Source organism: Microtus oregoni, unplaced genomic scaffold, assembly GCF_018167655.1.
Source record: "Microtus oregoni isolate MIOR12 unplaced genomic scaffold, Mior012 000008F_ref0000371, whole genome shotgun sequence".
NCBI classification, from domain to species: domain Eukaryota; kingdom Metazoa; phylum Chordata; class Mammalia; order Rodentia; family Cricetidae; genus Microtus; species Microtus oregoni.
In genome coordinates this window covers 4,589,100-4,606,134 of record NW_024543067.1, presented here as the reverse complement: position 1 = coordinate 4,606,134, position 17,035 = coordinate 4,589,100, and positions in this window count along the sequence as shown.

The following is a 17,035-nucleotide window of genomic DNA, read 5'->3' as shown; positions in this document are numbered from 1 at the left end:
GGGAATTGGAACCCTATCTCAAGTAAGGCAGAGCACGAGATGGGTTGAATGTATAGGACCAGAGGGACAAATAGGAAAATTAAAGCCATATGTAACCAATATTGCAATGAATTTATGGGGTTGTGACCTATTTCAACAATGGAATACCGAAATTAACATTCCTGCTACTTCTAGAGCCTATATTTCTGAGACTAATATTAAAAGATATTACAAACGGAAAAAACCAGCCATTCGGGCTGTACAAGAACAAGCAATTGATGTCCCTTCAGAGATACCAACAGCCTTGCCTCTAAAATGGTTGACTGAGAAACCAATATGGACAAAGCAATGGCCTTTAGCTGAGGAAAAGTTACAGGCTTTAGAACAACTGGTACAAGAACAATTAGATGCTGGACATATAGAAGAATCTACCAGCCCTTGGAATTCTCCTGTATTTGTGGTTAAGAAAAAATCAGGTAAATGGAGAATGGTGACAGATCTCAGGGCCATCAACAAGGTTATTCAACCTATGGACCCTCTGCAATCTGGAATTCCTTTGCCCTCTTTATTACCAAAAGGATGGCTCCTCATAGTTATTGATTTAAAGGATTGTTTTTACACTATACCTTTGCAAAAAGAAGATAGAGAAAAATTTGTCTTCACAGTGCCTACTTATAACAATTCTCAACCTTCGAGGAGGTACCACTGGACCGTCCTCCCCCAGGGTATGTTAAATAGCCCCTCCCTGTGCCAATATTTTGTGAACCAACCATTGCAAATAATACGCATGAAATTCCCCAAATCTATAGTATACCATTACATGGACGATATTTTGTTATCCGATTCAAACATGGATACCTTGAACAGACTGTTTGAAGAAATAAAGATACTTTTACCTAAATGGGGATTGCAAATTGCTCCTGAAAAGAGTCAGAAGGGAGATTCTGTTAATTATTTAGGTTATAAAATAGGTTTGCAAAAAATTAAGACGCAAAAAGCACAAATTAGGAGAGATCGCCTACGGACTCTTAATGACTTTCAAAGACTCTTAGTAGACATTTCCAGTCTATGACCAGCTATTGGAATAACACCTGATCTAATAATTCATTTGAACAAAACCTTGGATGGTGATAAAGATTTAAACAGTCCCTGAGAATTAACAGCTGAAGCAAAACAGGAACTGACAATGATTAAGGAAAAATTACAACAGGCACACGTGGACAGGGTGAATCCAGAGCTCGATTGTCTTCTCGTCATACTATCATCAAAAATTTCTCCTACAGGCATTTTAATGCAGAGAGATGATATTATTTTGGAATGGATCTTTTTACCACATAAACCGAGTAAGAAACTGAAAACTTATGTGGAAAAAGTCTCTGAGTTAATTATAAAAGGCAAGCAGAGACTTCGTCAACTAGCAGGCATAGACCCAGCAGAAATTATAGTGCCTTTCACTGCTGATGAACTAAAGAAATTATGGGAAGATAATGAACCAATGCAAAGAGCTTGTGCTAATTTTTTGGGAGACATTAATAACAACTATCCAAAAAGAAAGATGCTTAACTTCATAAAGAGAACTTCTTGGATTCTATCTCGAATCGTCCGTGATGCTCCAATAACTGGAGCCCGTACATTCTATACTGATGCCAATAAATCAGGGAAGGCAGGTTACAAATCAGAAGATTTGGGTAATGTGGAAAAAAGTCCTTATAATTCTGTCCAGAAGGCGGAATTATATGCCATTCTTATGGTGCTAAGGGATTTTAAAGAACCTATTAATATAGTCACTGATTCACAATATGCAGAAAGAGTAATTTTACATATTGAAACTGCTGAATTTATACCTGATGATACAGAACTAACCTCATTGTTTCTCCAGGTTCAAGATTTGATCAGGAACAGGCTTTGCCCTATGTACATAACACACATCCAATCCCATACGGATCTGCCAGGTCCTATAGCACAAGGTAATGCAGAAATTGATCAATTATTGATTGGCAGTGTGCTATAAGCCTCTGAATTTCATAAAAAACATCATGTTAATAGCAAAGGTTTGAAGAAAGAGTTTTCAATTACATGGCAACAAGCTAAGGAGATTGTAAAGAAATGCCCTACTTGCTCTTTCTATAACCAAACACCCACTGCCTGCAGGCGCTAATCCAAAGGGCACCCAACGGAATGAAATCTGGCAGATGGATGTGTTCCACTTTGCAGAATTTGGCAAATTAAAATATGTTCATCACACCATTGACACTTATTCAGGCTTTCAGTGGGCAACTGCTTTAAGTTCAGAAAAAGCTGATTCAGTAATCACTCATTTATTAGAAGTCATGGCTATCATGGGTATACCTACACAAATAAAGATGGATAATGGTCCTGCTTATGTTTCTAGGAAAATGAAACGGTTTTTTGATTATTACAATATCAAGCATGTTACAGGTATACCATACAATCCTATAGGTCAAGCAGTCATAGAAAGATCAAATCGAACTATAAAGGATATGTTGAACAAACAGAAAGGGGTGGAAAACACCCCCAGAAATAGGTTACATAATGCTTTGTTAACCTTGAATTTTCTCAACGCTAATGAGAAGGGAACAATGGCTGCAGAAAGACATTGGATAATGGAAAAGTCTACTGAACTAAATCAACCAGTTTATTTCAAGGATGTGCTGACCTCACAATGGAAGCCAGGAGATGTGCTATGTTGGGGATGGGATTTTGCTCTTATCTCCACAGGTGAGGAAAAATTGTGGATACCGTCAAAATTAATAAAGGTTCAGTTTGAAGAAGAGAAGCCACTTGGAAAAGATAAATAACAATACTTTCATAAGGATGGCGAGCATACTGATGGTAAGAAATACAGATAGGTTGGAGGCAGGGTTCTTTTCTTATCTCCACAGGAAAATACTCATCTTCAAAGAAATTAAGGGACCCTGAATATTTAATTATTGATGGATGGACACATTTTGTAAGTATTAATTTATATATATATATATGTCTTATTAAACATTTCTTTATAAATATGTAGAGCTGGTTTTGAAGTTGGACTCTGGCTCAGTCCCTCTCCAATTCCAAGCCTGTTAGTAAGAGAAAAACCCAGAGTTTCTGGAGTTTCTGTCTCATGTCAAGAGCCATGATATGGGACAGAAAGAAATATGAGTTTAGAAAACATCTTTGCTTTTCTTCATATCTATCATACTTTTCATTGAATATATCTATCATGCCTTTCATTGAATATATATATGTATGTCTATATATGTCTATATGATTAATGTTTAAGTTTTTCACAATGAACAATGAGTTTTTCCTAAAGTGACATTTGAAGTTTCCAGGAAGAAGATGGGGCCCCACAACAACAACTCCACTTGGTTGATATGACGTCATGATACTGATAGCGCTACTACAAGACCTGTTTTGGATACCAGCTGCACAAGACGATCCCAACTTGGTTAGCTGAAATGGTGAACATCTTGTACAACATTCTGGCCAGACCTCCACAAAATACTCAGAGACTATTTGCAATTTTAAAGGACATTGATCTTGAAATTTAACCATCATTTTACTTTCACAGGATCCCCCAGAAAGAACGTCACCCCCATGACAGCTGGAAGTAATTCTAGAGGACGACGTCCCCTCTCCCAGTAAAGTTTACCCCTGGGTTTAGGGACATCATTTAGGGGTTGGGAGGTTGGGGGAGGAATTTTATAAGCTCAGGGATCATTTTGAAAAAAAAAAAAGGAGGGAAGGATGGGATAATAGATTTATAATTGTGAGTTACTGCTTTTAGACAAATATATTGGTATCAATTCTTGTATATTGATACAAAGTTAAATTATATTGACTATTGTATGCATGCATGTTTCTATCTGTTTAAAACATTTTTTATGTATTGACATATATTGTATTGATAAATATATTGTATATATTTACCATATTGCAGTGTACATTTCTACCTCTGATTAAGATACTTATATAATGTTTGTGTATTGATATAAATTTACCATATTGCAATGTATATTTGTACAGTGTTTATATTTGGAGGTCATTATCCTCATTTGTTACACAGTTGTTTATTGTCTTAGTCTTTAAGTTAGATAGATATTGAGAATTATATAGATAAATAGTCATCTAAGTTTGTCATTTATAATTAGAGTAATCAGGTTCTCTAGATATATAGAGATTATACTCAGTATAGATAGATAATCTTCGACCTCTTCAAAGAGCTGTAGAAAATGGCCTTTAATCTAACTCAGAGTTTCATGATAGTGAGACACAATTGCTCCTGGCAACATTGCTCTATTCCCGAGAGAATGTTGAGCACCAAAGACACTCCACCTGGAGCCTTTCTATTTGGCAGAACTGGACTTTGGGCAAAGAAATGCCCATATCTCAACCACTGACAGAGATACAGAGCGTGCATCAATGGATAAAACAGGACTGTCATATCCTGCCAAGACAGGGTAAGATAGTTTTGAAAAGTTCCTTGCCTTTAATAATGGTATGTCAGTTATGTTAGGCCTTAGCCAAAATTGGTTGACTCAACATTGCAAACGAGACTTTGGGTGATTGCTCAGGTAGTCAGTTGTCTCTGTCAATTGTTGCACATTTTGGATATATCTCGTTTGTTAAGTAATATTTATTCCCTTCTCAGATCTTTGACAGAGTTGAAGATTATATAATTATAGTTACTCTCTACATTATTTAGGCTCCTTGAGATAGAATGTTTAGCAAAACTTTTGTTCTCAATATTGTTTGTTATATTTATTATTTGTTATTATTGTATATAGTTGTATTTGGTTTAGTTCTGTCTTATTTAGACAAAAAGGGGAGATGTAGGGATAAGTCCCGCCCCTTAGGGGGCGTGTTCGCCTCGGGCTAATGTTTGCCTATAAATTTGGCGAGCGTGCTCCCAGCCCTCTCTTCTGCTTTCCTGGTCTCTGCGGGAACGGTGGTTCTGTAAGTCTATTTCGCCATTAAAGCTGTATATATATTTTTACAATCTGTCTGCCGTTACATAAGAGAAGATGAAGTTGAATGATTATAGAAGTGGAAAGAATATGGGAGGAGTTGGGAGAGGGAAAAGACATGATCAAAATACACTTTGTGCAAACTTTTAAATAAAAATAATTTTTAAAAAGTTTTTTTTCTATATTTTTTGTTGTTTCTCTTTAAGTTCCTTGAGCTGCTATTTGATCTCAATTGAAAATCTATAATACTTGGAGTGGAAGTCTCTGCATCGCTGGTGTGTGGGCCTGGAGGTGGTGTGTGATCTGGAGGTGACTAGCCATTCTCTGTGGGGTTGTATGGAGCACAGTGCTGACTGTCTGCAATTTCTCGCAGACCTCCCCTTTCCTGGTTCTTTGTCTAGACATCTGACTTTAGCTGCTCCTTCCGTGTGTATCTGGGTTGACAGTTTCTTTAGCTCCAGATCTGGGATATGTGAAGCAAAAGGAAACCTCAGGGACACACCGTATGCCATTCATGGGGTTCTAGAAGTTCTTCACTATACTGTTTTCATCTCTTCCAGATTTTTTTGTTTGTTTGTTTGACATAGACATTCTAGAGTTTTTCAATGGTAACTATTGGGAAGAATTTAGGGTAGTTAGTCTGCTCGATCTTCCTCAATACAGATGTTCCTTCCCAGTAAGCCTTTTATTAAAGTAGTGTATTAAAAATCTAGAACTAAGAATATATGGAAAGGACTGCCCCAGTGGCATCTAGGGAAATTAACCTGGAGGTCTCCCCTCTTTTTTGCTTGCCTCTTCATTTCAGGGCTCCCACAGAGTTTTTAAATCATTCCAGCCTTTTCAGTGCACAAATTGCGTTAGAACCTCTCTGTACACCCCCAGAGGAGACAGGTAGGCAAGGAACAAAGGTGCCCTGGCTGGCCTGGATTCTTCTCTCTCCACTAGATGCCAAGCTCTCACCCTCCATGAGGTCTTGTTTTCCTATACCTCAATGCCCGATTCTGTACCCATCATAGTGGGGTTCATTGTGTGGGCTGAATGGATACATGAACTTAAATGCATTTACAGGCTCTGGGACATTCTGTTTATGCCTAAAATAAATCCATGTGTGTTGTCTTTGCAAAGGTTAGTAAAATCTACATGGTTGGGTCATTCTGTTGAATGAACTAATGATGGGACCATTCCACCAAAGTGTGCTGATTACCCATTCTCTGGCATTGAGTAAAAAAATATTCATGCACCTCTTCAGAGTGTGATTTTGGGAATGATCCGACTATAGTTTTGATCTTCAAAGGGCCCTCTGTGCCCCTTATGGTGATGGCACACGCAGGAAATATTGTTAAGGGGGATCATTTAGAGGAAGAATTAAGAAGAGTGACTTAGATCACTGAACTGTACCTCTGAACGGGTTTTGGGCTCCTATCCACTTTCTCTTTGCGGCGAACCTCTCGACCGGTGAGAAAGAACAACCACCACACCAGGATTCTACTCAGATCACGCTTTACTGGAGTGCCCTTGATTGAGAGAGAGCATGAAGCAAAGGGGGCAGGAAACGAGGGGCAGGAGATGAGGGGCAGAAAACGAGAGGGAGGCAGGAAGCAAGAGGGGCCCGAGAGCCCTAAGGCAGCTGCTTATATCTGGAAATGGCACACGGGTCGCCCTGTGATTGACTGCCACCAACAGCTGACACCAGACTGCATCAGGATAGGCCCAAGGACCCTTAACCACCGCGCATGCGGGAAGCGGGGGACACGCAGCTCTCAAAGGCTTAGCCAAATATGGAGTTGTTTATTTCCAACAAGACAGGATGTCGGCGCCATCTTGTAATGGCGATCCTGTCCGGCTCACTACAGTTCCCCCTTTCTTTTATAAAGACAGGCAGCTATTAAGTGGAGGGCATCAGGTCAGAGTCCAACCATGGTGTCAGATCTAAAGGAGAAGGGACTGGGACAAGGAGAGACCCTCCTCTCAAATGGTGAAGTAATTTACCTCTCCTGGGAACAGAGGGGTGCCTTATGATATTTAGGTCGAGTGGGGACCAGGTCTTTATCCCCCTTACCCGTCCTAGGATTTTCAGTATCCTGTCTTAGGTTGGGGGATGTCCTGCCACAAGTCACTCATCCTTGGAGCTCCTCAAATAAAAGGTATCTAGCGAGATTTAAAGTAAGCAGATCACAGGGCACCCTGTCTTAGGCCATGTGGAGGGCACTTTTCATCCTGACATCATGTCATGTTGAGCTGGCCAGTGCAGCCTCTGTATGATGTGCAGTTCAGGAGAGGACTCTACAATATCTCCTGTCATTGGGCCCCTGCGTCTATCATTAATGAAAACATTGTGAGGATGAGGAGCTCCTCAAACAAAAGATATAATGATATAATTTTGGTCATCTATTAGGAAAAGTGTTCATCTCTACCACACCCCTCCAGCTACTGCCATCTGGCACCCTGACCAGAGGCCCCAAAGGAACATGCATGGGAACCTCCAAGCCTGTGAGCCAAAATATATCATCTCTCTTTATACATTGATTACTCCAGGCATTTCACTTCAGTGGTGGAAAGCTGGCTAGCATCCTCTCCAGCATTTTATCTGTGCTTTCATGAAAATACAGGGAGGTTTTTCTCATTTTCAAGGTTCTCAGACCTAGAGTTGGGTTATAAATTATATACTGGGTAGTTCTTAGTACTAAGCATGTTCTTTTCTTTTAAATTTTTTCAGGCCACAATCATTAATATTTTGGCCAAGAAAATGAGTCTCTAGTTCCAGCTCCTGGGTGAAAAGAAAAATCTCTGATGGAAAAGTTTGGATTTGGATCTCAGTAGTTGAGCACTGACTGCTGTCCAAGAGGTCCTGAGTTCATTCCCAGCACCTACATGGCAACTCACAATCATCTTTAACTGTGTTCCATGGAATCTGATGCCTTTCTGGTATGGAGACAAAACATCCATACACATAAAATGAATGAATAACTAAGATAAATAAATAAATTTTAAAAAGAAATATTTGGATTCAAAAATATCTTGAAAAACTGTATCATTATACAGATTTAATTTTTTTTCTTAAAAAAATTCTCTCCCTTTGATCAAAAAGAAACCTGTCCTGGCAAGACAGAAGCATATCTGAGGATTCCCATTTACCCCAGCTTTAGTAAGAGCCAGTTAACGGTTCAGTTCTTGCCAAATTATTGTCGTAAGGCTTTTCTATTATATATAAAATGAGAGTGCCCAAGAAATAAGCACATCAGAAAATCAGTATGGTGTGGAGGAGGGACCTAGAGTACACCGTGGGTGACTCTCTGCTCAGACTAGGGTAAGAAAGAACCAAAGAGCATGGATGTATGGGACACTGTAAGCAATGCTCTTGGTTTTTCCTTAGAGTGAGCCTGTGTGAAGAGAGTAAAGATGCTGGTTCCAAAGCTGATTGCAAAACCACTTCCCACTCTACCTCCATTTCCTGCCAACACTTCTTATCCTGGGCATCTGCAGTCCTTCCTCTTAAGTGTGGGTGGGCTTGCAAACATAGTAGAAGTTAGCTTGGCAATTTTCAAGAGTGGGTTACAGAAGACAATATGGCTTCTCTCTGGCTTTCTTCAGAGGGATGTGCTTAGACCTCAGCCATCATGCTGTGAGAACTTTCAAGAAAGCACGTGGAAAATTCCTTGGTAGGTGTCCTAGCCAGGGTGAGGGCTGACACCCATCAGACTTACCTGAACAAGACCTTCAAGTATTCCAGCTCTTGGTGATGGAGTCACCCATAACTTTTGACATCTAGTTAAGGGCAAAGAAATTATAGGTGCACAATTCAGTGTTAGTGTGCTCTTTCCAAATCTTCAGAATCCATGAACAGATAGTAATGGTCTTCATGCTGCGAGGGTTAGATGGTTTCTTCGAAATAACAATACCGAAACATCCTCTAATGTAGAATTGATTTTCTCTATATAAACACCAATTAGAATGGGTTTTCCTAATCACTTCTAGTCATGTGAACAACAGCATTGTTTTTTTTTTTTCTCATCTAGCAAGAAGCCACAGGCAGGAGGTTCTGGTGTTCATAGCAGCTCAGTGATGTTACACTCTTCACCCATCTGTTTTTGGGTCCTCTTCTTGAGGTGGCTTCACAGTTCTGTGTCTTAGGTGTTCTCAGGAACCATCCAGAACCCTGAAAAGAGAAAGGGACTTATCTGTTGTTAGTAGGGCTGGAGGTCTGAGATGGTAGACTGTTCATGATCAGAGGTCCATAGCTAACCCACAAGCATTTTAGGCCTGCTGCCCAAAAGTTCTACTCTCAATTATTAATTCAACTAGAAAAACAGAACAAAACCAAATGACGTCTCTGCCCCCACATTCCCTAGAAAGTCTAATGTCAGGAACTGCAGCAAATGGATGCTCTTTGATCAGCCTTCAACTGGTAATTTTTTTTCTTGCATTGCTGGGGTTTGAACCCAGGACTTTGTGCATGTAAGACAAGTTCTCTACCACAGAGCTACTGCCCTTCCCCACCGCAGCCAATTGTTTTTGAGATTTTCTGTCAGCCTCTGGGATTGTAAAACATTTAAAATGTGAAAGTGGGGGCTGGAGGGATGCTTTGGCTGTTAAGAACACTTGCTGCCCTTCCTGACGACCCAGGTTTGCTTCCCAGAGCTCACATGGCAGGCAGCTCACAAACTTGGGGATCTGATGCTCTATTCTGGCCTCTGCAGGTGGCAAGCATGCATGTAGTGCCCATACTATATACACTACATACAAACAAAACACTTCACACCTCAAAATAAATATTTTTAAAATGGAAAAGTGACCTCATGTGTTTTCAGCTTTAACCCTAGCACATGGGAGGCAGAAGCAGGTGGGTCTCTGAGTCTGTAGAAAGCCTGATCCACAAAGCAGATTTAGGCTTGTCAAGGCTCCTCAGTTAACAAGAACATGTCCCCCCAACTTAAAACAAAACAAAACAAATGTAAAAGCAGGAGCTGGAGAGATGGTCTGAGTTAAGAGCACACATTGCCCTAGACAGCCTGAATTTCTTTCCCAGCCCCCACGTCGGACGGCTCACAACTGCCTTCAACTCCAGCCCAGAGAATTCAGCACACTCTTCTGTCCTCCGTGGGTCCCTGTGGTCACCAATGCAATACCCACTTAGACATATACATAGGAACTTAATTGAAAGTGAAATTCAAAAGCCTCTTGGACTCCCAGATCATGCAAGAACAGAGGTTGCTAGATTTGGTCAGCTCTAGGTCCACGGCATGAAAGAGAAGGAAGACATCCAATTAAGTAGCCCTTTTGAAGAACTGTTGGCAGCTGTAAAATTCCTCACTGAAATTGGAAAGGAGCTCCAAAGCTAGGCTTCAATGTTCTGTTTTGCTTTCTAGTTTCTTCCAAGCATCAGTCTCTTTTGAATTATGCGAGTTTGTGCAATATGAGTAAGTCAAAATGACCCATAAGGAGGATTGGTTCACTCTTATGAGTAAGACCAGCTTCCTGCCCCCCTATGAGTTTATTGTATGAACATACCTGAGAAGTGAATATAACATATTTGAAATTAGAATATAAGAAAGCATGGTTCAGAAGGAGAATGGGTATAAGAAGTGTGTGTGTGTGTTTCAAGTTCTGAATTCAATTCTGCTTTGGATAACAAGAATGAAATGTCACAGTGTCCCTAAATTGTCTATCTTGAGGAGAAAACATCAACTTAGCTAATGAGTCATTTCCTTGGCTTTTTCATTTGGGTCCCTGTGGCCAGAAGAAGCAACTACAGTTCGGGGAGGGGAAGCTGCCTGTGCCCACACAGCACAGCAGCCTTGAGCAAGAGGCAGGAGTTGAGAGTCTTCATAGCCAAAGCAGCAGTCTGCAAGCCTGCTTGATTGAGCTGTAGCCAGAAGCCTTCATCACTCAAAGCTTGTATTTTTTTTTAATAACCATGCCTAGCAGGAATGCGCTGGGTGTCTCTTCACAGTTCTCTGTGCCAGTGTCTGAGGGTCTTTACCACCATGACAGAAGGCTCTGAACAAGCAACTGGCCCATGCCACAGCCTTGTTGGACATAGTATTGGTAAGTCATTCAAGTTAGTCTAGAACTCCCATCCCCCCCTTACTGACTCCAAAATACTGGCATAATTACTATATGATCTTGATTCTGTCCCCCCATCTCTGGGTTTCAATTCACTTCTAAGAAAAAGAAAGCACGGGGCAAACTCGGAGGCAATGGTAGATGGACGTCATTGGCAGATTCAATGCTGTGCTGGGATTGGCTCCTGTCAAGTCATGAAGGCTGCTTATCAAATCTCCAGGAATTTGAGAGCCAGTTTGAAACTTTTTGGTTACTTTAAATTAGTCCTTGGGGGGAATGCTTAATAAACTTGATAAATGCCACAGATCACGTTACCGCTTCCCTCCACTGCCACCAATCCCGAGAAGTAGTTATTAGACCATTGACAGGGCAGTACTCTGTCCATGACACTCCTATGTGGCTCTGCATTGCTAATTATCCCCAAAAGTCTTGTCCAGTACACTAACTATTTTTAACACCTCTCTTCCTTTTCCTCTTTTTCTTTTTCCTTCATTACTTCTCTCCCTTCTTTCCATCCTTCTAGGCAGCAAGTAATCCTTGGTGTTTGCCTGTGACAGGCAGTAGGGATTGTGGGAGAAACAAAATATGCAACGTGCTGGCTAATTTTATGTGAAGTTGACACAGGCTAGGTCATCTGAGAGAAAGAAGCCCTCACTGCAAAAAGAAATGTCCCTATAAGATTTGGCTATAGGGAAGCCTGCAGGATAGTTTCTTAATAGTGATTGATGGGGGAGGACCCAGCCCATTGTGGGTGTGGCCATCCCTGGGTTGGCAATCCTGGGTTCTATAAGAAAGCAGACTGAACAAGCCATGAGGAGCAAGCCAATAAGCAGCATCCCTCCATGGCCTCTGCATCAGCTGCTGCCTCCAGGTTCCTGCTCTGGTTGAGTTCCTATCCTGAATTTCCTCAGTGATGAACAGTGACATGGAAGCATAAGTCAAAGAAACACTTTCTCCCCGTTGCTTTTGGTCATGGTGTTTAGTCACAGCCATAGCAACCCACACTAAGATATATGCACTCCCTATTCTCCGGGAACTGTGTTTTCACTGAAGAGACACATACCATTTACTGGGGAAAGTTACTCACTTCTCCACCTGCAGGTAGCACCCCTGTGGTAGGCAACACTAGTTGCTAAGATGCTTTCTGCCTCTCGCATTTACTCTGTGTGTGAACCAAACTCCAGGTGCTGAGGCAGCAACTCTGGTCTCTGGGTTTTCCTCTTTGGTCAGCTTCTTACTACCTCCTTCCCTCTAATCTGCTCCCCTAACTGTGTGCTCATTCGCCAAACATTGTAGACTCCTTAACATGGGTATTTTTTGGGGGGGGGGGATCTATACCAAATTCTTACTATTCTTCCATGAAATTCTCTCATATAACATCAAGGTCATGGTCATTAAAGACTATGCTGTAAATCTTTATGTGCGTTCTTATACAAGTCCCAAATGTCATGTGACCCAGCTCTGAGAGCACTGAGACTCCTTTCTGTAGCTGATTCGTGTTGCTTGTCTGTCTCACTGACACAGGGAGATAAAAATGAATGGATGTTGGTGGAGAAAGGGAGAGGGAAGATGGAGGAAAGGGGCCGAGTAGAGAAAAAAGAAAGACACAGAAGAGAAAGGGCAGGGGATGAAGAGGAGAATTGGGAGCGGAAGATGCTTGAGGACTATGCCAATTCAGTTGCTCAGTGGAAACTGGGTAAGTGAGCTTGAGGCTGAAAGATAGAGTTTGTGTTCAGAATCTAAAATGTGGAAAAGGAAGGCTGCAGAGATGGCCCAGGAGGTAGGCATGCTTGCTGTCAGACCTGATGACCCGAGCTTGATTCCACATTGTGGAAGGAGTGAACCAACTCTTTTAAACTGTTCTTTGACCATCACACATACCCATGCACATGCTCTTACACACACACACACACACACACACACACACACACACACACACATGCACACACGCAAAATTAGGTTAAGTTTTTATTTTTAAAAAATAAAACTTGGAATAAGTGCTTAGGCAGTAGCTCAGTAAGTAGAATACTTTGTCTAGAACACACAACACCCTGGGTCCAGTCCTAGGCACTACGCAAACTAGGTGCCGTGGCGAGGGCTCAGAATCTCCGCACTCGGAAGAGGAACCAGGAGGACCATATGTCTTCAGCTACATAATGAGTTCTAAGCCATCTCGGCTAATTAGACCAATTCCTAAAGCAACAACAAAAGATGTGCTCTCAGAGATGTTCTAGCATTAAATATTTACATCTCCGATAGACCCGAGAGCTCAAGGTAAGATCTGTCTCCACAGGCAGAGTAGTGTCTACCGTAGATAAGAACTGCGAACCAGTATTTGTAGCGCTGCACGCACTTAAATGTGCTTTCACACGGGGCCAGTAATGTTACCCACGAGGGTTTGCCACGAACATCCCTGGGGACCCTGGCCCAGTCACTTTTGCTTAGGCAACTCTTTCATCAGTCAAAGGAGGGAATTGAGTCGCATTCTGGGACAAGCCATGCAAAAGTCTTCTTAATTGCAGCAGACCAGCTTATGACACCAGTCTGTTATGGAGACTCTGTCACTTGGATCAGTCAATGTTTTGACTTCTGCTTGGCAGAAGGAAAGGGGACAACGGTGGTTTGTCGCAGTGGTGAAACTGATGGTGAACCTGAACCTGGAAGGACTTAAGCTGCTAAGTTTTTTCTGTTAAATATATTTTATTACAATCGCATATAGTACTTTTCTCCTCCAATGATAGGATAGTTTCCTTAAGGAACTATCAGTTCTTTCTCAAGGGCTTTGAGGTTTCTGTCGTCTTTCTTTCAAGAGTGGAGAGGAGCTGTCAGCTGAGGCACTCATCCACTGGACAAGGGGGCTGCAGGGTGTTGTGAGCTGGGAAGATGCGCTCAAATACCATGCTTCAGCACCGATGAATGTGACCTTATTTAAAAGTAGTGTGTTTCCAGTTGTGACCAGATAAAATAAGGCCATACTAGATTCAGATAACCTCACAGTGTGACTGATGTCCGTACAGACGGAAGAGATGCAGAGAAAGGAGACGGGTGGAAATGACACCGTGTTTTAGTTACATTTCCACTCATGATAAAATATCTTGACAAAGGCCATCTTAGGAGAAAGGGTTTATTTCAATTCATAGTTATGGGTTACAGACCATCGTAGTGCAGAAATTATAGCATCCAGAGTTTGAGAGAGTTGGTCACCTCATATCAATAATTAGGAACAAGGCTAATGAATGCACCCACAATTGCACTCACTTGTCTTAGCCATTCATGCAGGTTAGGAGCACCTGTCTAGGGAATGTTGACACACATGGTGGGTGAGTTTTACCACCTCAGTTAATGTGATGAAGATAATCCCCTAATCTAGATGATCACTCAATGAGACTATTTCCAGGTAATTCAGATTATGTCAAATTGACAATTAAGACTATCACATACACAAGTCAACAAACCCGAGAGGGTTCAGGAAACTACCAGGAGCAACAATAGGCAAGGTTCGCAGCCAAGGATGGCTCGGAGGGCAGCCCAATACAAAATCATAAGCTCTCTTAAAGCGAAATGAGATTTCATTTTGTAACTCGGGGTTCTTAAGCATGAACTTTGTAGACAACAATGACAGCCTCATGCCATAATGTCACAAATTTGGACTGCCTGCTTTTGAGGGAGCAGATTCCCATCTGAACTGAGCTCCTAGAATGTGAGTGGATAAATTTCTGTTTCAGATCACCTAGTTTGTGGCAGTCTGTTATACTATCCCAAAAAACTAACATTGGTGCCAGCTAGGAAGGGAATTCCCTTCTATTCCTTCCTAGGATACAAGTGTATTTGTTTAGCAAAGGGAATAGGCATTCTGACTACATGGTGTCCTCATGAAGATGTAGCATGCATGTATGTGTATGCATTTGTATATACACAGAGGGATATTGTCGTTGTGACTTACAGTCATTCTATATTGAGTTGCAGAAGGTAGAATTGGCTACCATTTATACCAATGCCTGCCTCAGTTTCAAGGGGATATTTTACACTGGAGTGGTTTGACTGTTCCTTTAATAGTTGGCAACAGTGTGCTTGAATGTAGGTAAATGAGACTCAGTCCCATGCTTTGGGAAGCCTATAGTTTTGGAAAGGTAATGAGATACCAATAATTAAATCAATTAAGAGGCGTAACAAGTCTATGTCATTAAGGAGGTGGAAAATACCCCAAGAGTATGTGTGATTATAACTTTCTGAGAGGCTCTCTAGGAAAGAAGAGCTCTTCAGTGAATCACTAGGAACACAAAGGGGCAGACATGGTCCTTCAGCCATGAGGCGAAGCAAATCAAGTTTAAGGGGGTGTGTGTCAAGGCTCAGGAGAGCCAGTGAAATCATTCTGAGGGCAGGAGTCATGGGAGTCATGCCAAAGCCTCAGATTTATGACTGGACCCAGCAAGAAGGCAGCCATCTTGCAAGCTAAGGACAGAGGCCTGAGAAGCAACCAAACCGGCAGAGACTGCAATCTTGGACTTCCAGCCTAGAACCAGAAGGAAATCAATTTCTGTTGTATAATTCATCACTTGTGTGGCATTTTGTTATGGCATCTCTAGCATATTAACATGCTTGAGATATGATTGTAATATAATTAAGATGATACGCTACAGGGGGGATCTCAGGTGTTGGGCAAGCCTTAAAGGTAGCTAAGCAGGAGCAGCAGCCGTGCTTGTCTTTGGGTAAAGGTCACAGTGGCTGGACTTAGTATGAACTGTGAGCATCAAGAGCAATGGAAGGATTACTAGGAAAGCGGCTCTCTTTTCTAGGGTAGCAACTTGCTGTGTGCCATTTTGTTCTTGGGAGATTTACCTTTTCACATGGGGTTTAGAATCCACATTGAGCAAGCATAACCCTTAGAAAAGTAACTTGAGTTGGATGTGGCAGTGCCCCCTGTAATCACAGCACTTTGGAGATGGAAGCAGAAGGCAGCTCTGGGGTTTGTGTGTTTATCTTCATCCCCATGGCAAGTTTGAGGCCAGCCTGGGCTACTTGATACTTCATTGAAAGAAATGAAAAACTGGTCAGAGTGACCTAATTGTTTTCCACCTGAATCATGCTGTTTAGGCTAGGCTAAAACATTTTATATGTGACAAGGGCCAGGAGCCAATAACCTCGGGCATTGCCTCAAGGATAGCCAAGGACTGGCCAATTAAAAATATGTCCATAGTATGCCTCATCTACATACCCCAAGGACAGATGGGAACGGGCCAACTGAGAATATACTCATGTCCATACTTCATTTACATAATGATATCATGATTTTTGAATTTGCTGTCCTCAGTTAGGTATGGGTATGAAAATTAGGTGAAAACTGGTGATCCTGCAAGATTGTCTATAAAAAGTCCTGTAATCTCTGGAAGGGAGCTCCTCCGGCCCTTACCGCATTGAGTGTGCTGGATGAGTTCCATGCCTAGGCTTGTACTGTGCTTTGGAATAAACCTTACTTTTTGCATCCAAGTCCTGGATGCCTGGTGGTCTCTTTGGGGGGCAAGAAGTCTGGGCACAACACCATCTCAATAACAGCAACAAAAATAGAGTTGAAAACAAAAAGGAAATCCTTGCTGGCCGCTTTCTTTTGCTTTTATTATCTTCAGGAGCCATCAGTAAGTGGCAGGGGAGTGGCTTGTTACAGTTAACAAAATGTCAGAGCAATGGTTCCAAGGCATTTTGTTATCAGCCCTTGATTTCTAGCTACCGTACAGAATTGATGTGGAGTTAATGAAGATACACTGGGTACACACCACCTACAAAATCCACTGAAGACCACAGTCTCAACGCTCCAAAAGATTTAAAGGTTGGCTTCTCAGTAACGATAAATTTCTATTTTACACTAGACCCCATTTTCACTAGACCAAAAATGACCTACAAAATTTCCATCAGTCAAAATGAAAAGAAAAATAACCCAATTGATTCCCATGGGGAAATATGTAATTCAATAATTTATTGCCTGTAGCAATAAGAATGTTAATTTAAAAATTGTGTTCTGTGCATAT